This window comes from Mustela lutreola, chromosome 7 (genome assembly GCF_030435805.1).
Source record: "Mustela lutreola isolate mMusLut2 chromosome 7, mMusLut2.pri, whole genome shotgun sequence".
NCBI classification, from domain to species: domain Eukaryota; kingdom Metazoa; phylum Chordata; class Mammalia; order Carnivora; family Mustelidae; genus Mustela; species Mustela lutreola.
In genome coordinates, this window is record NC_081296.1 from 45,002,018 (window position 1) to 45,025,958 (window position 23,941).

The 23,941-nt window shown below is 51.1% G+C and overlaps 2 long non-coding RNA genes across 3 annotated transcripts in view; one reads left to right on the forward strand and one right to left on the reverse strand.

The window, feature by feature from the left end:
- The window catches only part of LOC131835857 (uncharacterized), a 253,951-nt gene that overhangs the window by 33,834 nt on the left and 196,176 nt on the right, over positions 1–23,941 (reverse strand). The window lies entirely within an intron of this gene.
- Positions 11,530–23,941, forward strand: part of LOC131835855 (uncharacterized) — a 35,337-nt gene continuing 22,925 nt past the window's right edge. Inside the window, exons 1-3 of one of the 2 annotated variants that reach the window (XR_009355386.1) lie at positions 11,530–11,868; positions 17,683–17,751; positions 17,915–18,022. This is a non-coding gene — a long non-coding RNA (uncharacterized LOC131835855). The remainder of the gene's footprint in view (positions 11,869–17,682; positions 17,752–17,914; positions 18,023–23,941) is intronic. The other variant, XR_009355387.1, reaches the window with a different exon arrangement.

Sequence of the window (23,941 nt, forward strand, 5' to 3'; positions counted from 1 at the left end):
GTATTCTGAGGGGCCCCAGCACCTAGCATGGATCCAAAAATATCTGGGGACTAAAGAACCTCTCTCTTGGACATTTCAACTCCCTACCAAAATGCTTCTCTAGAAAACCCATTATGAGAGGGCCCTCTGCCGTGTGTGGTTTTGGTTTTATACACACAGTCTGTGATCATCACAGCAGTCCCCCAGGAGGGCATGACGATCTCTGGTGGAGCCCACCCAGGAGGGAAGTGGCAGGGCCCCCGCCTCTGCCTGCCAGGTCGGTTCTGCTGTGGACCCCCTTCTGTGCCAGGCTGGGGCTCACCCCTGGGGCTCCCCAGGCGCTGTCGGGGCAGAGGTGGGGAGCAGGCTTTCAGATGACTTTCAGTGTAGTGGGGACGCTGTCCGCCAGGGCAAGAGATAGTTGTGCTCAGCCTGAGGGAAGAACCCCCTTTTTGTGGAATTTTGAGTAACATGTATATAAACACTGTCTCTATCATAACCCAGGGCCGACTTGGCCCAAAGGACATCACCAGGTGAAAACCTTACTGTTAAACCTCAGTCCAGAAGAGAAAGCCGGCAGGAGGGAGGGGGGAGGAGGGAAGTGGCGGACAGCACCGTCTCCTCTGGACCCTGACAACATCCTCCCTGAGGGGTCTGTTCCTCTCCCCGCAAGAGTTGCTCGGACTTGAAGGCAAGATCTTGTCTACCCTCCTTTCCAGCCACAAACACAGGCGGTGACACAGCATGGGTGCCCAGGAGGTGCCCCCAAAACAAATACCCAGGAGGGGGTGCTAGAAAGTGGGGAAGGAGACAGCCAGTGGTCTTAGAGCCGGAAACAGAGGCATATGTAAAACCTTTGCACTATTTATTCCCTTAAAATGTGGATGGGCAGTGAGAGTGCTTTGTTTTTCTTTCTCTTTAGAGTGACAGCAGTGAACAGCAGATGCCCCGAGGAAAAGACTCCAACAACCGGCACTCGGAGCAAAACCCACCCGCCCTGTACTGATGGTGTCCCCCCTCCCGCCTCCTCTCTGGCCAGGTCTGCTGACCGGATGCTGGGGGTCCCAGCAGGAAACAGGCAGGCATAGTTGTTGGGATTTATGCCTCCCCTGAGGATGGTTTTACTTCCCCTCCCTCCTGCTCCCCAGGTGGACGTCTGGCTGTGGGTGAGGAAGAAGGGGAGGAAGGTAAGGAGGTCTCTTCTGGGCAGAGAGGAAGCTGCTGGCGCTCACCAGGATGGCAGCTGGTGGCCCCTCGTGCTGTGAGAGGGAAACCTGGGAGGAGTCTCCCGGTGGGAGTCAGGCCTGGAAGGCCCATGTCCCAGACAGCCTGCATTCCCAATGTGAAGCTTTAAAGCAGGGGGGTTGGAGACGAGAGAAAAGGTTCTGCAGTCCTAGACAGTGGTGTGTAGTGCAGGCCTGAATGGACACTGAGGTGGATGGTGTAGCCATGAGGGGTGCTTTAAGGCTCTGAACCAAAGGAGAGAGAGAGAGAGAGAGAGACATCCTGGGGCCCAGGAGGCAGGATAGAGCCCCTGACCATGGTATCCAACTGGGTGAGCCTCCACCCTTCCCCAGCCCACTTTTTGCCTCTCTATGCCTTGGGGGTCTGGAGTAGGCCTGGGATGTGGGGAGGTGTCCATAGTCCAGGAGGTGAACTTCACCCCAGCTTGGCCCCTTGCCTGGCAGGGACCCCACAGAAGTCCCTGCGGCTGTAAATAGGTGCTTGACCAAATTCATTCCAGCAGAGGCTCCTATGGATGGGGAGGACAAGAGGAGCAGCCACCAGGCGTGTGAGGAAGAGAGAGACTGGTTTCCTGAGAGCTGGAAGCTTCCGGACAGTCATTGCCATGTGGGAGTCAGTCACTGCACACACACACACACACACACACACACACACACACGTCTACACCGCTTCACTTCTGGGACCAGCAGACCCCACCTTGCTGCTTCCCTGGAAGGAGGGCTCCCAGCCCAGTGTCTTCGCTGTGAAGTGAGTGGTGGAGGCCCAGACTGACCTGAGGTGGTTCTGGTGAGGAGGGAAAGGGACGCTTCCCGACTCAAGGGAAAAGGCGGGGGGAGGGGGGAGCGGAGGTAGGGGGCAGAAAAGGAGGGATGCGAAGGGAAGGAGTCCTCCCTGAGCAGCTGCAGCGGGGAGGCCTGGGCTGCAGCCAAGGCCCAACCACCGCCTGAGGAGAGCAGATGGCGCGGGCTCTCCCGCCTGCAAACCCGCCCTGCTCCTCTGGGCTTCCCACGCGTTTCTTCAGAAGGCGCGTGGATTTGGCTCCGACACCCATATCCCTGGTTATTGTTTCCTTTTAGATGTTCCTTTTAGCTTCTACCTCAGCTGAAATCTGAAGATTAGGCCAATTTCTTTGTCTCTCAGACTCTTGGGGAGAGCTCTCACTGTACTTCCTCTGCAGGCCTCCAAGGACAGAAAATGGTTGCTATGGGGATTCCTTCATTTGTAGAGTCATCATTTTCAGAAAAAAAGAATGATTCACAAGTTCTTTCAGGATGAACAGAGTGTGTCCTTGGGGACGACATGATGTAATAGTGTTTAAAAGAGGAATGATGACCGGCTTTGGTTTGTGCATGTTTCCTCTTCTTCTTCAATCTCTGTGCGTGCTTAGGGCCCACCAGCAGCTTCCTCAGAGCCTTGTTCTGCACACAGAATTCTAGCTGATGCCTGACACCTCCCTTTGCCTACTCGCAAATCTGAGGGCAGGTGTTAAAAATGTAGAAATGCCCAGCGAGGCTCACCTGGGAGTTACTGTTAAGAGTCTTCATGGCCACTTCTGGGCCTGCCCAGCTGGATGAAGTTATTAGCTTGAGGGTGCCACGGGGCCTTTGCACATTCATTTATACTACGACCGGCTGGGCAGAAGGCTTTCCCTAGTTTGACTCTCTCCAGAAAGCCTGGGGTTCATAGAGCAGCCTGGAAACTGAGGTCCACAGAGAGGATATACTAACCCAAGTCCCTAGTGTATGTAAGGTCCAGAGTTAGGCCCAGAAGCCAGGCATTCTAAACATGTGTGGCCAGCAGAGCAGAAGGAATATATTTATGAGCCAACTCTTTCCTAATAATGAGCAAAGAAAAGGAGGCTGGCTTCTTGGAACAATAGAAAAAAGTAATGAGGGGTTAAAATGAGATTGAAATCTGATTAATCCTTTTCTTTTGGAAGGAGCACTGTACAGGGAGTCAGCTGTTGACCTTGGGGAAGTCACTCTCCCTCCCTGGGACGCAACTTTCTCACCTGCCAACTGAAGGGGCAGGACTAGAATGAGTTTGGATCCTTCCAGTGATGACACGCTTAAATACTGCACCTGCACTGGAAATGTTAGCAAAGCCTTCTCCATGCCAAAATTAACGTGCAAGGATTCCCTGGGGCCCCCAGCTCAAGCCCACACTCCCTGCCTGCAGCTCAACGCTCTGTGATTGCTCACGGCTCATCTTTCCAGTCTTATCTCCCATTTGCTATTTCCTCTGGATTACTTATTGTTCCAACCACCCAGCTTCCACACCTGTGTTAATACTCTCTACTTGCAAAGTACACCTCCTCCCACCCCAGTGCCCTGGCCTGAACACATCCAGTAAGTCGTACAGCTCTCTGTTAAAATGCCACCTCTCTCGGGAGGTCTTCCTGGAATACTGAGTTTGGGGTCGTGATCTTTTCAATCCCATATCCACCATCATCGCCTTCACCTTAACACGTGTTGTAATTATCTGGTTATTGGGTTCAACCTATATTCCTGAAGGCTAGGAATATGACAAGTTCAGACAAACTTCTGCCCTCGTGGAGGGGGCAGGGAGGGAGGCATGAATCAAATGATCGTGTTCATGAATGTGTAATTGCAAACAGAGAAGTGTGAGGGAGGAAAAGGGTTCCTTGAGAACTCATCTGGTATGGGGAAGTGAGGGTGGTCAAGAAAGGAGGTGTGGCTAGGAGGGGAGGAGCCTGAGCAGAGGACAGGGAAGGCGGGGTGGGGGTGGGGGCCTCCCAGATCTGGGGGCCAGGAGGAAGTGATCTGCCCGGTGGGTGGGCAGGCAGAAGACAGCCCCTGGAGGGTGTCTGGATCAAAGAAGCCATCTGAGGAGCCTCTGAGGGGGGTTTTGGGAGGGAGTGGCAGATCACATTTACATTTGGAACAATTATCTCGGCTGCTGTGCGGAGAATGGCCTAGAGCCCTGAGTGGCTGCTCCAGAAGTGTTAGGAGCACCAAGTGTGAGAAGGACCCAACCCTGCCTTCTGGCCAGACCTCCCCATTCAGTGAGTCTAGAGGGAGGAGAGAGTTAAGATGGAGCCCAATAGGAGACGGTGCTGTGGTGCCCTTAGGAGGTGAGAGCAGCTTAGACAGGAATGGAGGGACTCCGAGGGACTTGGGGCAAGTTTTAGAGATAAAAGTGACCAGGTTTGGCAATTCATTCCTATGTGGATGACGGAGAAGATGTGTGGGGGTTGAGCCCCGAGTTTCTGGATTATGCAAGTAGACAGTGAGTGGTGTGCCCTGACACAGGGAGACGGGGAAGACCTGATATCAGGGGCAGGAAGCAGGTCCTAGCACACAGGCCCCCGGAGACCCTGCAGAAGCTCTGCGCCTGCCTGGGGCAGGGGAGACCTTGCTCTCCTGGGCTTCCCGTCAGCCCCTCACAGCTCTCAGCAGCAGAGGCCGGGCGGGGCGGGGGGGGGGGGGTGGGGGGGGCGGTCAGGTGAGTGGGGCTTGGTGAGTGGCCTACGTCCCTCACTGAGTGCCTGGAATGGAGATGGGACCAGGCCTGGAGGTGAGGAACACACAGGCCTGTTCAGCCCCTTGCCCAGGGCAGCCCGGCCCCTGCCTGCCACCTTCCCTTGCAGGAGACCCATGAACAGGCAGTCCACTGGCTGGGACTCTCCCCTCCATCCTGCGGGATCTGAGAGCCAGCAGAAAACCCTACATGGAGTTGGGGGAATTGGGTCCTAGGCCAGTGATGGGGGGTGACAAATTTTGGGACCTTCCATAGGTCACTGATCTCACCAGATCCTGGAAAGGAGAGAAGCTAGAAGAACCAGAGCTGCCCTCTCCAGAGGCTTAAGACTCTCCGTTCACCAGGGCCCTGGGTGAAGAGCAGGCTGCACTGCCACTGATGGTTTCGTGGACGAAGAGGAGGGAGAGGAAGAGAGGAGAAGGGGGAGGGGAGGCAGAGGAAGGGGGAGGGACCCTGTTGGGGAGGGGAGGAAAGGTGCGGGAGCAGAGGAGAGGAAAGAGGAGGAGTCAGGGAGAAGGTGTGGAAGGGCCAGAGCAGGACTGAGGGAGGAGGAGGAGGAGGACACCTGTCCGCTGTCCTAGCGGGGGCTGTCCCTGCTCCTTGGACGAGCCCTGTCTCGCATCCCTCTGTCTTCATCTGCAGGCAGGAGGCCTGCAATGTCTGTCTGTACCACAGTGACTCTAACTAAAACTCTGAAGTTCAACTGGAAAGTCACTTTTATTTTTCATTTTAACCCTCCGTGAGGATCTGTAATGGCGACAGATACTATTTTGTGCTTGTTTAGAAATTCTTTCTTCACAACATCTTCTTTTATGCCCCTCCGCGCCCTTTCCCTGTGCTCATAAGCCTGGGTGCTTTTCTCCTTGTGCGTTCAGGTTCAGACAGCATGACCCCTAAAGGGTGTCGCTCCTTTTAAGTCACTGTTTGTTGTGCAAAATCGGGATTATGTCAAATACAGTTCCTACCACTGAATGTCTCATGAAAATCCCTCTGTGTGAGCAGATACGATCTTCTCCTTTTTAATGATGTGGAATACTCCATGGTAGGGCCTTCCTAGAGTGCTCCTACAGGGCTAAGAGATTTTTCCCCAGTGGCAAAATAGAAATAGAATTTTTTTAATTCTGAGACTTTAGTGAATTTATCTTATCTGGCAAGGAACCGAACTACCTGGACAGTTAAGAGCCAAGACCAGCATCTTTCGGTGAGTTTGTTGGTAAAGACAAAGAAATGGTTCTGCCCCAAGGAGTTTGCTTTCCTGCCATTAGGCAGCCCCTCCACCCCATACACACAGACCTATGAGGAAGGCTGAACCACAGGATGGAGGCCTGACCATCTCCCCCGCCCCACCCCCACCGCCACCGAGAGGGCACAGCCTTGTGGGGGAACACTGATGTTGGAAACCATCCGATTTGTTGTGTGGCCAAGACATGAGCCAAGTCAGGATTTTTGTGAGACGAGAGAGAGAGTAGCCTCCATATCCAACGTGGGGCTTGAACTCACAACCCTGGGATCAAGAGTCACGTGCTCTACCGACTGAGGCAGGCAGGCACCCAGGCCATGAAGCTAAGTAGGAAAAAAAGGGGTTACTCTAAGGATAGGTGAGCGGCCACCCCCCTCCCGCTAACTTTGCCCCAGGAATGTCAACAGCCCCAGCTTATTTCTGGCCTCTCGTTCCCCCCTCTGTGAAGCTCGCGCGCCATTTGCCTCTTGATTTTCTAACTGCAGAAGGGATGAAAGTCTGAGATTTCAATCAAAAGCTTAAGAAAATGATAATCCCTGGTTGCCCTAATTCTTTCCTGAAAATACCTCACACTGACAGAAATTGTCTTTAAGCCCCTTTTCTCTTCTTTCATGCTCTAAATTTCCTCCTTAATTAAAAAGAATTGTTTACTGGATGTAGGCCCACAGTGCTTATTTATTTTAACCGGATCTTGTTTCTTTTTTCCTTATCTTAACCAAGTGACTTGATAACTCTATAACTCTCTATTCTGCTGCCTTAAAGTGCCATTGTCTCTGTCACCAAGGTAACATAATAATGAACTTTATAATCAGCCCATTTCTATTCCCACGGAACGGAAGCTGTGTCAGTAGCAGGCAGAAAGCACAGAGCCCCTAAATTCAGCTGCCCTAAATTGGCTGCCTGTCCCTAGCAGAGATTTTAGAATGGTCTTCTCCTCAGAATAATAGTTCAATTTCTCTCAACCCTATGACATTTGATGACAACATTAACTGAAGATTAATGATGAATGAATGTGTTGATTCCAAAGTACCTGGTTGAATTCCCTGCATTAAATAAAGGGGGGGGGGGAAGGGTAGCCAAATGGATACATCACTGAAAACCAGCAACTGTTGATTGACAGAATTTTTTTCCCCATTCCTTAAGGTGATCAAGTGCAGTGCCCCATCTGAGAATGCCTTAGAGACGTGCCACCCGATGACTTGGGCCCTTTGAGCTCAGGGGATTGTGATCGAATTAAGTCTGACTCAACAAATGAGGTCACTGGGAAGAAGCGCTGGTGTTAAATTTACCATTAATGCCAGGGTCAATTTGCTAAATGATCATCTGCTTGTGGTTCCAGAAGACCTCTGGGTAAATTCTAGAGACCGTCTGGGCTGAAGATAGCTTGCGTATGAAGTCACCGAACCTTGGCCAGTGCAACTTTGGGTGACTATCGTTGAGTACCCCAGTAAGTGTTACCCGAGGCAGGAGGCTGTTGGGGTATGGAAAGTCTTTGAAATCTGTGGAAGGTGACTTCTCATGGTAACCCTGGAAATGGCATATGGTGAGAGGGGAGAAAACCATGCCTTTGGTGCCAGGAGACTCGAATTCTAGTTCTGTCACAGATGTTGACTGGGCTGAGCAAATCGAGACACCGGATGGCTCATCTCAGAGGTGTTTCGAGATTAGCCATTGTGCTGTATCAAATGTGTAGAAAAGTAAGGAATTCTGTTAATCACCAGTTGTCAGACATCAAGGACTCCTTTCCCCCCAATTCCCTGAGCCACACTTTCCCTATCTGTCAGGCGGAAACACTAATTGCTTACTTCCTCAGCCCTCCCTCCCAGGACAGTTAACCTGCAGGATGAGAGTAGGCACGTGAAATTACCATTCAAGATAGAAAGCACTAGTGGAAATTGTTGCTAGATTCTCTCTGATGAAGCTTTTCGATCATTTCCAGCCACAGTTTGAGGGATTCACGAAGTATGCGCTTGCCATGTAGCCTGTGCCAGTTCAAAGGTCGAACCCCCGGTGGGCAGTCAGGCCTTCGTCTTTTCTCTGGCCCCACCTTTGGGGCTCAGCCTGGCCCGCCTTCAGGTTCTGTCGCTCACGGACTCACGCCCCCTGCCGGTGACCTTGGAGAAGCGGGGGCCACAGAGGAGCCTCTCGGCTTCCTCCTGACACTGCCATCCTCACACACAATCGCTGGCTGGGCACCCACTCTCGGTAAGCCAAGTCAGTCCTCTCGAATTCCTAGGACCAGCAGAGCGTAGGGGTAATCTGTGGGCCTGACAGATTGCTTATGAATTATCCGCGGGCCTTGCCGAGCCCCGGTTTTCTCACGTGTAGAATGGAGATGATTTATATCCTTTACTGGGTATTCAAGAGGATGAGATAAGAGAGATACACCGTAGGAGCGGAATATAGGGTTTTCTCCCTTTTGCCTTCTTCCCCTGCTGCGGCCTGCGAGGAGGCGCTGTCTGCTCTTCCTGATTCTCTGCTCTGTTTGCTCTCTCTGCCAAGGGGGTCTGGAACACAAACTCGGCCACAGATCTGTGCATCCTTCTGGAAAAGTCCTCACAAGGCTGTATCCTGACCTTCCACACTGGCCTTTTCTGCCTGGTCCCAGAGTCTCCACATTTGGGGTTGGGGGAGTGGGGGATGGGAATCACCTGGGGGCGGGGTCACTTCAGTTTTCATGTTGCATCTGGAGGTGTCCCACAGCCTCACCATCACGGCACACCCTGAATTGTGGCGAATTGTGGTGTTGGCACTGCTGGGGAGCCACGAGGAGGCTTCACTAGAATTCCTCAAAGGGCTGGGTGGCCCCAATGGCAGAAAGAGGGACCCCCCCCCCAGTCCCTAAAGTGGGAAGTGAAGGAGGATCTTAGTGAGTGGGGGTTGAACTGAAGGCTCTTAAAGTCCTTACTTCCTGCCATCCTTCTGGGAGACACCCAGGGCTGGAAATCAAATTAAGCTGGGCTTTCCCAAGTCGCTGGAGCTATGTCTTTCAATCCAGGTCACAGGGGTCACAGGCCCTGCCAGCCATACACCAAGGCACACCATTCTGCAGGGGGGAGGGAGTGACACTGGAAGGGCTGGCATGATTGGCATTTGGCACCCCAACCCCTCGCTCAGCGGCCTCCCTGCCTCTGCCCTTCCGCTGTCTCCTCATTTCTCCATTTTTGTTTGTTCTTATGGCTGCCAATGGGCTCTTGGGTCACCTTTGTTATCATAAACTCATGATTTCCAAAGTGTTCTCTGTGGAACACCTGTTCCTTGAGGATGTGCCTCAGAAAATCGACAGCAGGGAATGCTGGATACCCTCCATCTCCCTCTTGGGATTTTTTTTTTTTTTTAAGATTTTATTTATTTATTTGACAGAGAGAGATCACAAGTAGGCAGAGAGGCAGGCAGAGAGAGAGAGAAGGAAGCAGGCTCCCTGCTGAGCAGAGAACCCGATGCGGGGCTCGATCCCAGGACCCTGAGACCATGACCTGAGCCGAAGGCAGCGGCTTCAACCCACTGAGCCACCCAGGGGCCCCTCCCTTTTGGGATTCTTGACTCACATTATCTCTTCAGAGCTCTGAAAAATCCCATAACCGCTGGTTTCATTCTGCTTCTATAGTTTTTTCCGAAACTCTTTTGGTCACGAACACTTACCTGGGAGTTCCCAAGGAATACCTATGAACAGGGTTTGGTGAATCACTCTTTGGGAAAAACTGGCATGAAAATGTCTTATTTGTAGGAACCCTGTGAAGTCAAATTCACTAATGAGGAATCTGGCATCAAAGGCCGATGGAAAAATGCATGCGCTTTGCTCTAAAGAAAATATGACATTTGTGTAGATCAGAGGTTCCCGCCCTTTTCACCACGAAAGATCCTTTTTAGCTCTTTCCTCAAGGGATTCCATGTTTTGAAAGCTTTTATCTACCCAACAAACTACACTTATTGAATAATAATTTGTTTCTTTGAGTTTTATTCATCAAAGACGTATAACTGCCAATTAGTGCTTCTGATCAGGCAAGATAACCACTGTTACCACACTGAGTTGATATGACTCTAGCCAAAAGCAAATAAACCTAATGTTTTATTTAGTCTGGAAACCTCACTGAGGTAAATGTATGATTTCCTTTGGGCTTTTTGAAATCTTGAAAAGAACTTGCAGACCGCCCTCGCTGCCTTCACAGAGGGCAGGGTGGGTGGGAAGCAAGGCTATGTGTGGAAATGCAGAGAGGACGCCCAGAGTTAGAGGAAGTCGGGAGGTGGTGGTTAGTGAGGGTCCCACAGACAGTGTGGACAGTGAGGGGCTAAGTGGCTACAGCCCCTGGGAAGCCTGAGGGTCCCTGGATTAGGGGGATCAGAATCCTGGTGAGGAGATGAGGCCAAACACGGAGCTTTCCAAGAGGGGCAAGAACCTGGACAATGACAGTTGCCATCCGTGCACCTCCTGAGTTCATGTACCCAGAAGAGGGCTGGGGAGTGGACAGGACAGGACAGGAAAGTTGTTGGACTCCTCTCCCCACACCTCCCTGATTGAGTTTTCATTATGAGCTACTGGGTTGGGAGTGCACTCAGTTCTACGGCTATCTTGGCTAGTGAGGGAGCTTTGAGGGCCCCTTTGATATCGGTCTTCTAGATTGTGGTTGGCGCACCCCAACCCGGGAGGAAGAACCTCTGCCCCAGGGGCTCCCTGACTTAGCAGACCCCGTTCCTGAGGAAAGCGGTGGGGAGGGGGGTATCATGTTCCTGTTCCTGTGGGAAATTGGGGGGATATCATGTAGCTCTGCCCTGGATGGCAGGTGACCATGGGCTCCTGGTGCATTTGAAGTGGGCTTTGGTGTCCTGCCACCTGACTTTGCAGAAAAGCTGCTGGGGGCCTGGTGGGTGCAGCCCATGGCCCTATTACCTGAAGTGAGAGAGAGGGCTCCTCCAGGAGGAGGCCATTTAAGCCCTAATCAGCCCTCAAGAGCTGGGTCCCCAGCCCATCTGGGGCTCATGGACCCTAGCCCTGCTTAGCAGTGACCTTGAACTTAAACATTCCGCCTTGCTTCATGTTTCTTTTCCCTCATTAGACAGGACCTAGCATTTTCCCAGAAGATACAATCTGTGTCTGGCAGAAGCCTGCTTGCAAAAATAAATCTTTCCCTGAACATTTTCCAGGCTCATTTTAGAAACAAATCTGGGTGATGCCTTTTAGCCATTTCCAAAGACAAACAACCAAGGCCTGAGGCCTGTCTCTGCCGCATATGTGTACTGAGCACGGAGGAAGGGGATCTGCCCCTCAGAGGAAACCCCCCCTCACCAGGGAGCTGAACAGCTCTCCAGACTGACCCCTGCCACGAGCCCCTGCTGCTCAGTCTGGTGACACAGGTGGGATGCCCAAGCCACACGGGGCGGGCCCTTCCTTCTCACCCTGCCCGGGTTCTCCCGCAGGTGGGAGCCTTCTGCGGCTTCTGGAAGCACTGACAGCTGCAGAGGCTACAACCTTTCCCACGTCCATTCAATCTCTCATTGGTGCGCTCAGTAAATATTTATACGGAGCACCTGTCCTGTGTCGGTAGCGGCGCCGCGCTGCGGGCGGGACAAGCAGCCCTGAACAAGCACCCACCACGGGGTCCTGCGCACGTGGCCAGGATGGAAGGCTGGAGGAACGCGGTGGTCACCCAGGACCCACCCAGCTCGCGGGGCTCTGCCGCAGCATGATCGCGTGTGGGTCTCCCAGGAGCCCTGTGAGCTGAGACGGAAAGAAGGAAGGACGGCAGGAAGGGAAGCTTCTCTGCGTCTGGCTCCAGCTGTCCTCTTTCACATGTGCTGTCTGCTTAAACTTCCCGACGCCGCGCGGTAAGGAGGTATCTTCGCCTCCGCTTGCACAGAGAAGCAAGCCCCGGCCCAGATGACGTCAGAGGAGGGACTGACACAAGGTGGGTCAGATTCCAGAGCCCCAAACTGTCTCTCGTGCAGGCACACTCACACGCGGGCACAGACACTCGCGCACGCGGACACACGCACACGTGAACTGTGGGGCCCCGCTCCAGCGGTACCAGCGGTTCACCCATATGCCCACAGTTCACCTTCCTTCATCAACGCATAGGACGCACTGTGTCCTCAGGAGCTCACTGTCCCAGAAGGTGGCCACGGGCCACCTGTGACTAGAGCACAGGAATGTGATTGAATCCCAACTGATACACGCCTGAGTGCAAAACACACGCTGAATTCCCAGCACTTAGGAAGAAAAGATGTAAAATATCCTGCCCTTTCCAATGATCACGTGCTGAATTTATGTATCTTTCGGGATACGGAGTCAAAGAAAACGTGTTCTTAACATGATATTTCCTGTTTCTTCTTATTTTTGAAACATGGCTACTAAAACATGTGAAATCACACACGTGGCTCGTGTGTGTGGCTTGCATCCTATTTCTTTTTTTTCTTTTTCTTTTTTTTTTTTTAAAGATTTTATTCATTCATCTGATAGAGATCACAAGTAGGCAGAGAGGCAGGCAGAGAGAGGAAGGGAAGCAGGCTTCCCACTGAGCAGAGAGCCCTATTCATGGCTCATCCCAGGACCCTGAGATCATGACCTGAGCCGAATGCAGAGGCTTTAACCCACTGAGCCACCCAGGCGCCCCTTGCATCCTATTTCTAAAGGGTAGTGCTGCTCTGGATAGAAAGAGACTCGAGTGCCTGAGTGGCTCAGTCGGTTAACTGTCTGCTTGGGAATCAGGTCATCATTCCAGGATTCTGTGATCGAGCCCCGGCATGGAGCCCCTCATTGCACTGGGTTCCCTGCTCAGTGGGGAGCCTGCCTCTCCCCCCGGTTGTGCACATGCTCTCTCTGGCAAATAAAATCTTTTTTTTTTTAGAAAAATAAAGAAATGCAGAAGAGGAGTAGTTAAAAGTAGGGAAAGGGGGCGGGCGGGTAGGAAGTAGTGCAGAGCAGGGCACCGAGCAGGGCTGGCAGGTGGGTACAGGCAGTCTCAGGGTGCAATAGCATGGGCGGAGGGGGTGGCAGGCCTTCCTGACTGCAGGAAGAGGCAACTCCCACAATGGGGAGGTACAAGGGCTTGTGCCTGAAGGAAGGAAGGAGCCTGTGTCCGCAGGTCCAGGGGGCAGTACAGGCTTCCCCCAACCGAGCATGAGTCCTGGAACTGTAAGGACCCTCAAGGTCACCCCTTCTGCTTCTGGGTTTCTGAGGGTTGATGTTTGCCAAGACCCTGATATAAGACCAAGGGGCTCTCCTATGCCCAGACCGTTGGGGGCGGGGGGTGGAATACTCCACAAAACATTGTCCCAGTGCCTGTGACTGTCCAGCCAGTTCTAAGCTCTGGGGAAGAAATGGGGAAAAATTAAACCCAGAAGCTCATTAATAAGAGTGGGGTAGCCAGTGACAGACAACAGGCAAAGAAACAAATGTATATACATCAGGTGTGATCGGTTAAAAGAAAAATCAAGAGGGAGTACGGGTCGGTAGGAGCTCTGTAAGGGAGAAGGTGACATTTCAGTAGGAAGTTCTGAAGTCACCGACAGGAAGAACATTCCAGAGAGCGGGAACAGTATGTGTGAATGTCCTGAGGTAGAAGTATGCCTCTTGAGTTCAAGGACAACTTCAAGCCAGCATATAGGGCAAAGTGACCAAAGGAGAGGTAGGGAACCTCAGAGCCAGGGTGAGGTCCTAAATGGATCTAGAGTCACACAGATGTTTTCCACCAATGGAAGTCATGGTTATCATCATGACTAGTATTCAAAGAGAACACAGGCTTCCCAGAAAGATGGCGATTGCCTCCATTCATAGGATCTTCCAAGATGAAGAGGTACCTCTGACCTCAAGGCTCAGTGCAAAAGAAATGGGACAGCCTGTGGCTGGGCAGGCCCATACTGTCTCAGACTCAGTGGTTTATCTGTAAGAGACACCTGCCAAGAGGCATTTGGACTGTGTGATCTCTGGGGGTGGAAGCATTGTGGCTATTCAAGAGGCAGGAGGCCCAGGTGACCACAGAACTCTGTTTCCTACAGTTAGGGAGCCAGAGCCCCAGTGGCTTGCTCATGCTCTGGTTTATCATCCTCTCCCATCTGCCCCCAGCCCTGGGCTTGTCATTGCCCCTTCCCCACTCAAGAATCCACAGTGATTCCCTACGCTCTGCTGTCTTCTTTGTCAGCTGGCCCTTTGCCACACGATCACTCAGGCCTTTCACGTGTCCTTGTCCAGTGGTTATTTGCCAAAAAAAAAAAAACAAAAACAAACTTGGCTAAGACTGCTGGAGGAAATTACTTATTTTTTGCCGAGAGGGAAAGACATATTTTAATGTATTTTTCCTCCCAAGAAAATGATCCCCCTGCCCTTCTCTGAACCACAAAGCCAGCGCTGTATTGGCTGTCTTGTCATTTTAAGAGTCCCTTGGAGTGAAGGCTCAGAACAGGTGAGGCTCCTCTGGACAGCCTCATTCCCCAACCTTGGCCTAGACTCACCAGCTACCAGGGAGGCCGGTGGGCAAGTGGGCATGGCAGGTGCCTTCAAGGAGCACCAGCTCCCACCCCATTATGCTCAGCCAACGTATAGTGAAGGCCTACGGTGTGTCCACTGCCATGGCCTAATAGCTTGAATGTGGCCCCTGTGGGGGACACTTGTGTCACAGAAGGGCCACCACCATTTTTGAAATGAAGACTGGTAGAAACAGAAAACCAGTCTTGTGAATCTGATAACTGCAGAGCTTATAAAACTGCAAGCTTATAAGAATATTTCCAGAATCGATCTATCTCATGACGCCTGTTATCTGGTCTCCGGAGGGGATCTAGTGTGCAGATCCTTCTGTTCGCTCTTTATCGGGAAGATGGGCAGCATTACACAACAATTTGCAAACGAGACTCAGAAAGGTTAAGTGACTTCATTAAAATCACACAGCCTCATGATCTGAAGGCAGACGGGACCTCTACACCTGAATCTAGAAGAATTCCCCAATCCAGTGGCTCAGGGAATCTCCCGGGGGAGCTTTTGCCATGACCAAACCCACAGTCGACACCTGGGGAGGATATGATTGAATTGCTAGGGCCGGAGAGGAGGGGAGATCTCCCTCGGTGATGCTGATGGAGGAACTGAGGATCATAACTCCAAAGTCTGCAGGCCTGCTGGCTTGGGGACGGAGGAACCACCATGGCTCTGCCGCTGACCTGCTGTGTGATTTTGGGTTAGATTCCATAACCTCTCTGTTCTTCAGTTTCTTCATTTGCCAAAAGGGACATCTCTTTCGGGGTCTCTTTTGCACGTGGGGTCTGGGAGTCACGTGGTAATGGGAAGATGCTTGCAAAGCCCACAAGGCAGGACACTGTGAGAAAGGGCTTTGGCTCTTGGCCCTCCTCACATTAGACCAGAAGGAGGGACAAAACGTCCCACACAGGAAACCAGCTCACCGACCCCCACGTTCTCCACCCTGCAGACCCAGGGGTGCTCTTCCTGGGTTGGATGTCAAGTGTGTCTTGGCAAGGGGAGAGCTTCTCAGAGGAGGGGCAGGCGGGACCAGCCCCATGGGCCAACAGGACCCAAAGTGGCTAAGGCTGGGCTTATGGTGGCTCCAGAGAAAGAAGAGAGGCCATGGGGCATGTGGGTTCAGCAGCCCAAGCCACCCCAAGAAGGGAGGTTTCCTTGAAGGAGGGCCCACAGACAGAGGCCTGGCCTGATCGAGATGACTGGTGAGAGGGGGGTCCTTCTCCAGAATGTGATTCTTGGAGCTTTTCTTTGTTCCCGGTTCCTAATTGTGAAACATGTGTTACAGAACAAACAGAACTAGGATCATGTTTCCCATGTTATAAAGGTGATTTCACGTTATTTGGTGGTTTTTCAGTGTGTTTGTTTTTCTTTGGAAACATTTTGGGGCTCACGGGGACATTACCATGCGATGATGGGGGACTGTTGGAGGCCGTCGCCTCTCCCCATGCCAGGTTTATTATCACAGTGGAGGGGGGCTCAGAGAGCTTGCGACTGGGGGTGGAGAGGTGTTGGGGGCTCTCAGAATACAAGGCTACAGGGGCAGACCTGAGCCACTGAGAACTTCCCGAAGCCCCCTCCTGCACAGACAGAAGCTGTGTCTCCACAGTCCCCTGTGCCCAGTAGGGACATGCCTCACGCGCCTAACTGGGGCCTGATGGAAGCAGCTTCCCTGGGGAGGGACGGGCACGAGCCAGGCAGCCAAGGGCAGCCCCGGCCTTCCCTCTCTGACGCAGAGGACAGTTGTCTCCTCAGCGCCCTGTCCACGCCAGGCCAGAGGATACAAGCTGGCTGGCCACACTCCTGCTGGAAATGTGGGCTCTGGAGCCAGGACTTCTTGGGGAAAAAAAGCACATCCTGCCTCAGGAAGCGGAGCTTCAAAGTCTCTTTCTGAGTCCTTTTCTGCTTGTGTACATCTTCTGTAGCCAAAGTCTATATACATGAGCTGGGGGTGGCCAGGAAAGGGGCCGTGGGTATAGAGCCGTGTGGCCAGGCACCCCGCCCCCCTGCCCTGCCCAGGCCTCCTGGCAGCAACCCCCCACCCCCACCCCCCAGGCTGCTGTGCCCTGGGCGGGCTGTGGATTTGCTGGAGAGACTTGGGCCGGAAGTCTGCGGTTTCCTTTGGTTTTCTAGCTCCCTCTACCAGGCTTGGAAGGAAATCCCATCTGTTGTGTTTGGCGACCTTTTCTGCTCCCTTGGGTCCTAGGGACCTGAGAAGTGGTGCTCTGGGCTGTTAGACACCATGGACACTGCTGAGTGATTGGCCCTTTGTCGCCTTGGTCTCCACAGGCAGTGGCTCCATTTAGCCCAGGCTCAGCCCCCCTCCCCCATTCATGCCCCATCTCCATGAGCCACCTCGGGCGCTCCCCCAACCCTGATTCCTTTCCCTTTGCTGAGGCCGCCACTCCTGTCTCCCGTCTCTCCGGGCACTGTTGACTGCCCCTCTTTAAGTCAAGATACCAATCTCAGCCTCTTCCCCTCTAAGACCACTCAACTACTCCCTCCTCCCCAGGGGTAAAGCATAAAAGTCCTTGACTTGTGGAGCTGATAGGTGTGTGGGAGAGCTCAGCCCTTCAGAGGTCTCTTATCCCAGAACAGGGAGGAAGAAAGGTGCTAATCCAGAGCAAAAGCACTATTGGCCAAATGACCCTTCCATCTCTTCCCCGAAACCAAACAGAACAAACAAAACCCCAGTTTTTTCATTTTACCAAATAGCTCACCTTGTTATAATAGCCTTATTTTACAGACCAAGAAACCAAGGCTAAGAGAGGTTTGCGTGGGCTGCCTCTCAGCCCTTCTAGGTTCCTAACCCTCCAGGGAGCTTTCCTGGTTTAATCTGAAACTGCTCCCCACCGTGTGGAGGACAGGGAGCGACTGGAGAAAAGTGGCAGACCACTCTGCGCTTGTAGGTGGCAATTAGTTTTTTAAAGATTTTATTTATCTGAGAAAAAGAGCATGTGTGCACAAGTATGAACAGGCAGAGGGGCAGAGGCAGAGGGAGAAGCAGGCTCCCTGCAGCGTGGGGATCCTCACCCAAGGCCGGATCCCGGGATCATGACCTGAGCTGAAGGCACACGCTTAATCGACTGAGCCACACAGGCGCCTGGGGAAGGTGGCAATTTGAAGAATAACGAAGGGAACTTAACATGTGAGGCTTGTCTTCCAGGGCAGCAGATTGAATAAATCCCAACACCTGCCCTCCAGATCTTAAGAGTTTATGAAAAGGCCCTAATTGGGCTCCGTCATGTGTATTGTGCAGGTGTCATCAACACAACAGCATCCTCATCTCCAGGCGCTGTCCTTGGAGCAGCCTCCGGGAGCAGGCAAGGTAAGAGGAGCCCGCGTTTTAAGGACAGGGGAGGGGGTGAGGAGCCTCTGAGTGCTCAGGTCCCGCTCAGGGGTCCACTGGCAGTCACGACTTTCGGATGACGTTCCCCAGCAGCCCTGGGTTGACGTTGACCAAGAAGCTGGCCCCTTGTTTAAACTTTCAGTTGGACCAGTGCCAGGCAGGAGGACAGGTACTGCCTGTGGCCCCCGAGCTGAACCCCACCTGCTGAGACATGGCCTCCGTCACAACCTCGGCCACTGCCGGTGAACAGGTAGGACACGACCAAGTGACAATTACTTTCCACCTACCTGATGGTAGGACTGGCTAAGCCCTCCTGCAGAAGATGCCTTGCTATGGCTTGGGGTTCTGCAATGTGCATGCTTGATTCTGAGCCCCTGTTCTGCCCCTGGCACTGCCCTCACAGTCATGCATGTATTGTGTCATCTTCATAGGAATCCTCTGCTTCTTTTCATCCTCCAGATAAGGAAATGGGTGCCAAGTGTGCTGAGTAACTTTCCCACATCCTATAACTAGTAGGTGGCCAAACTGGGATTTGAACCTGAACCGATTTTGTTTTTAAGAAGGCTCCACACTGGGTGTGGAGCCCAACATGGGGTTTGAACTCATGACCCTGAGAATGAGACCTTAGATGATATCAAGAGTTGAACACTTAACTGACTGAGACACCCAGGTGCCCCTGAACCTCTTATTTTTAACTCTTGTGTTTCCATCATATATCAGTGGATATATTGCTCAGCTGACCAATTTCATATTTTTAGACTGACAAAAGCAAGAGAGGGGAATGTCCATATTCACTCCTTTCGTTTGGGGTGATCCGTCCGCAGACAAGAGACAACAGAAGCCTTCAGAAATTTCAGTCTCGGGGCGCCTGGGTGGCTCAGTGGGTTAAGGCCTCTGCTTTCGGCTCAGGTCATGATCCCAGGGTCCTGGGATCGAGCCCCGCATTGGGCTCTCTGCTCAGCGGGGAGCCTGCTTCCACTTCTCTCTCTGCCTGCCTCTCTGCCTACTTGTGATCTCTGTCTGTCAAATAAATAAATAAAATATTTTTAAAAAAAAAAAAAAAAAAAAAAGAAATTTCAGTCTCTCAGGAATTTAGGGATGGGATAGGAGCGACCACGGTGATTATTCTAAAACTGACCAGCAGGTGGCACCATTGCACAGCAGCTGCACATCCAATTGGCTGCTATCAGAACAGGATGGGAAAGGGTTTCCAAAAGTCACTGAAGATCTGATAAGCCTAGCAAGACTGTGTCCATGCCTGTCCATTGCTCATGTTCCCCCGATGACAACAGCTGCTGTCTGCAAAAGAATTCACTCAGTCCGCCCATGTCCATTTACTAATTCATCTATTTAGCAGAGATATCCTTTGTACCTAGCAACTATTTTAAAAATATTTTGACTTGTTAGATCTTTTAATAGAATCTGGTCTGTCTCTGAAAATGCTGTGCTTCCTTGACTGGATGGAATTCCTTTTTTTTTTTTTTTTTTTTTTAAGATTTTATTTATTTATCTGACAGAGATAGAGCAGGAACACAAGCAGGGGGAGTGGGAGAGGGAGAAGCAGACTTCTCGCAGAGCAGGGAGCCTGATGCAGGACTCAATCCCAGGACCCTGGGATCATGACCCAAGCCAAAGGCAGACACCCAACGACTGAGCCACCCAGGCACCCCTGGGATGAATTCTTTAATGAAGTTTCCACCTTGGCCTGAGTGGGTGGTAGAGACAGGTGTTCGGTCTGGGTTGAAAGTGAAGAGGTCAGAGGTCAGGCAAGAGCAGTGGTGGGCTTTGACCAGGTATCTGGGGGGCCAAGCAGACAGCGTTACACAATCTACCCTTTGCCTCTGTATGGGGTTGGGAGCTTGAGGAGCTTTGGAGTTGGAGAGAGAAGAGGGGAGAGAACTGAAGAATAAGATTTCTCACATTGTTGATGGAAGAAGGGTCGTCTCCATTGCTAACGTGGTTCTTGGATTTGAAGTTCCTAGGAAGGCCACAATAGGGGCAAGAATGGCTCCACTGTGGCCACAAGGGTGTCTGTCACATACTCTACAAATGTGGGGAATATCCCCCAGGAGAAGTAGGGAGTCAACATAGAGACCCCAGGCACTGAAATGTGTAGAGATGGGTCTTTCCTGATGGAAGGAAATAATGGTGCAGCCAGAGTCCCGAGTGGGAGAGGCCCACACGGGGAACACACAACTCCCAGTGTGACATGCCCAAGATTACCTTCAGAGAGCAGGTGAAGGAGCAAGTAGAGTTACTTGTCATAACAACCTCCAAAACACCTGCTTCCCATAACTCAGAGAAAGTCAGAAATAGAGCAAAGTGTCAGGAAAGGAGCCGGGGAAGGAGGCTTTCAGGGACTCAGGCATGAACTGTATGACTGTGTGTATGGGCAGCTTGTTGCCCAGGGGCCAGATGGAGAGTGGCTTCCTCCTAGGGGGCAAGGCGGGGCCTTGGGGCATACCTCAGAGTCCTCATTGGTGAACTCTGACTCCTGGAGGGAACAGCCCAGTGGGGGAGAGCCCAAAGCTCTTCAACAGTACTTTCCACCTTTTATTTTCTCTGAAACTCTAGCCCAGTCTTCATACTGTGAGTAGCTAGTAATGGAGAATTTGCTAGAAGGAATATGGAATGCTAGAGAGAGAGTCTAAGCTGTGCTGGGGGAAAAACAAACAGAAAAACCATAAAGTGCTGTGACAAACTTTGTGAATTACAGCTTAAGAGATACCTTAAAACAATTTTTTTGAAAATTTTATTTATTTTAAAGAGACACAAGCAGGAGGAGGGACTGAGGGAGAGAACCTCCAGCAGGCTCCCTGCTGACCATGGAGCCCGATGCAGGGTTTGATCTCACAACCTTGAGATCATGACCTGAGCTGAAATCAAGAGTCAGATCTTAACCGACTGAGCCACCCAGACCCCCCTTAAAACCCTTTTTAAAAGCCTATTATCTTAAGATGACAGGTATCTATTTTCATAACTGTGGCACAAAATCTAAAAAATAAGAACAATAAATATTTTAAAATGTCATATAAAATAATTGCTATGATTTATTTAAATATAGTTATAAAAGAAGTTCATAGAAGATTTTGTATTCAAGTTTCATTGCTGTGCAACTCAGAAAAACTTTCCTTCTCTACAAGTCCTTATGTGGAAGCATGAAATTCTAACAGTTCTATAAGAGAATATAAAAGCAGGTTATCAACAAATAAGACCAATAAACATAGCATAATTTCTACATACTGTAGGAATACTAATTTTTTATTTAACAATTTGGATTTAAGGGGCTTCAAATATTTGTATTTTTAAAAAATTTTTTTAGATTTATTTATTTATTTGACAGAGAGTACAAGCAGGGGGAACAGCAGAGGGAGAAGGGAAAAAGCAGGCTCCACCAAGCAGGAAACCTGATATGGGGTTTGATCCCATGGCCCTGGGATATTGACCTAAGAGGAAGGCAGATGTAACTGACTGAGCCACCCAGGAGGGCTTTGAATATTTTTAGGTGTTTTGCACTTCACCAACACCTGGAAGGTCTTTCAAATGATTAAATTCTAGTCTGTGTAGTGATAATGCCAGTTCCCAAATGTTATGGGCTGAATTGTGTCCCCCACCCTTCAAATTTATATGTTGAGGTCCTGACTCCAGTACTTCAGTATACAGCTATATTTGAAGATAGTTTTTTTTTTTTTTTAAAGATTGTGTTTATTTATTTGACAGAGAAAGAGAGCACAAGCAAGCAGAGCAGCAGGTAGAGGGAGAAGCCGGCTCCCTGCAGAGCAGAGAGCCCAATGCAGGGCTTGCTCCCAGGACCCCGGGACCACGACCCTACCTGAAGGCAGATGCCCAACCAACTGAACCACTCAGGTACCCTTGAAGATAGTCTCTTTAAAGAGATAATTAAATTGCACACCTGGGTGGCTCAGTGGGTTAAAGCCTCTGCCTTCAGTTCAGGTCATGATCCCAGGGTCCTGGGATCCAGCCTCACATCGGGCTCTCTGCTTGGCGGGGAGCCTGCTTCCCACCCCGACCCCCACCCCCGCCTGCCTCTCTACCTACTTGTGATCTCTGTCTGTCAAATGAATAAATAAAATCTTAAAAATATATAATTTAATTAAAATGAGATCACTAGAGTAGACTGCTATCCAGTATGACTAGTGTCCTTATAAGATGAGGGAATTTGGACCTAGATACATACATAAAGAGAAGACCACATGAAGACACAGGGAGAAGACAGCTGTGTCCAGAAAGAGGGGTCTCAGGAGAAACCAACCATGCCAACATCTTGATCACTAACTTGTGGCCTCCAGAACTGTGAGAAGTTAAGTCTCTGGTGTTTAAACTACCTGCTCTGTGGTTCTTTGTTACAACAGCCCCTGTGGATGAAGACACTGAGCTACACAGACAAACAGGGATGAAACCATAAGTATAAAGGAATCCCTTTTTCTAGAAACCGTAAATTGCTTTTTCTAGAATGACTTGTGTCTGCCTTCTTAAAGGAGCTAATTACATCAAAAGGGAATAATGAATTCTCAAATTCCAAATGTGCTCATTTGTTTCTTTGTGACTGAATATGGCCTGAAAGTGACAGAAATCTTTGAGAGAGAGAGAGAGAGAGAGAGAGAGTCTGTCTTCCACAGACTCACGGCTGCACTAACCAGAACCATGGCCAGGTACAGACTCCAGTTTGGGACGACAAATGAGCAGACGTGCCTGGTCCCCGTGGGGGTTTCCCACCCAGAACTGGACCAGGATCGCTGAGGAGCTGCCACAGGTAGCATCCGGGACCCGTGCTCTGTTTTGGTGACTACAGCTAACTATAGTTTTAAAAACAAGTAGTTGGTGGACTGAATATAGCTTTTTCAAAAATTAGTTTTGTATGGATAAGCTAGATCCTCCTAGCACATAAAGGCAATTTTCTATTGGGAAAAAAAAAAAAAAAAAACCCTAGAAATTACAGCTCTTGGTCTCTGAGGTTGCCAGGCCAAGAAGCAAAATGAATTATTTCAGAGCTCTGTTTCTTGGCCGTCAGCATTCTGCTGACATCGCTGCCTACAGGTACCTGAACTTTTTCTACAATAAAACCTTATTAATTTGAAATCCAAAGAACAAAAAGGAAAATTCTCCAACCGCCAGTGGACTTTGCATTTACCAGGTTCGGCTTATCTCAGCGTTTTTATTAAATAGTAATAAAAGGCCACGCGTTGGTTGGGGACCAGCCGTGGCTTTGAAATAGTCGCTATTTTTAAGTAACCAGCATAGAAATGGTAAGGTTTGACTCTAATTTGGTTTTGCTTTAATTAACTCTGTGTTGTGCCTTAAACCTCCCCACCCCCCCCCCCCAAGTCCAGAAAGTTCTCAGCAAACTGCTTGGATTAGGTGTTTATTGGGACAGGGGGGCGTCTGGGGAGACTACCTTGCTTGGCCTCTGTGGGCAGCAGCAGACACCCCACTTTTGCTCAGCAGCTTTGAGGTCACCTGTTCCTCTGTTTCGTTTTGCTTTTGCTGCCATCGCCGCCAACTCCACGTGTCTGTAAGCTTCCCGCCGCCTTCCTCCCGGAATGCATCCCCAGCTCCGTAACCGTCCATCCACCCGGCTCCCAGGCTCCAATCGGCCCTTAAAAAGCCTTCTTGTCTCCTCAGACCTTCACGAGCCCTCCTCGATCTTCCTTCTCAGAGCCTCTCTGCCCCTGTGGCCGCCTCTACCCAGTCTAGGCCATCCACACCTGCCCGTGGGCTCCCTGCTCCCCTCCTCAGCGGGCTCAACCCATCCCTTTGTCCACTGACCCTCTCTTTTCTCCTCCCAGAGCAGCTCCCATCAGAGCTTGTCTGCAGTCCTCAGCGCTCAGGGGAAGGGGGGGTGGGGGGTGGGGTTTGGAAGCGAGGATGCGGGGAGGAAGGGGACGCCCCTCCCGGGCGGGCCACTTCCTTGGCGCTTCTGCTCCGGCCAGACTGGCCCTGCTTTCCCGAGTCAAGCTTGAAGCTTCTGCGGAGTATTTGACATGGAAACAAAAGGTTTCTGTGGTTAAAAATAAGTTTGGGAAACTGCTAATCTGTGCGACAGGATCCATGTCCTTCAGCTTAACCCTCACGACCCAGAACAGTGCGACGAGGACCACCTCTCTGTTTTTGTCTGCTTTTCCCTCTCTCCAAAGTCACTCACTCATCA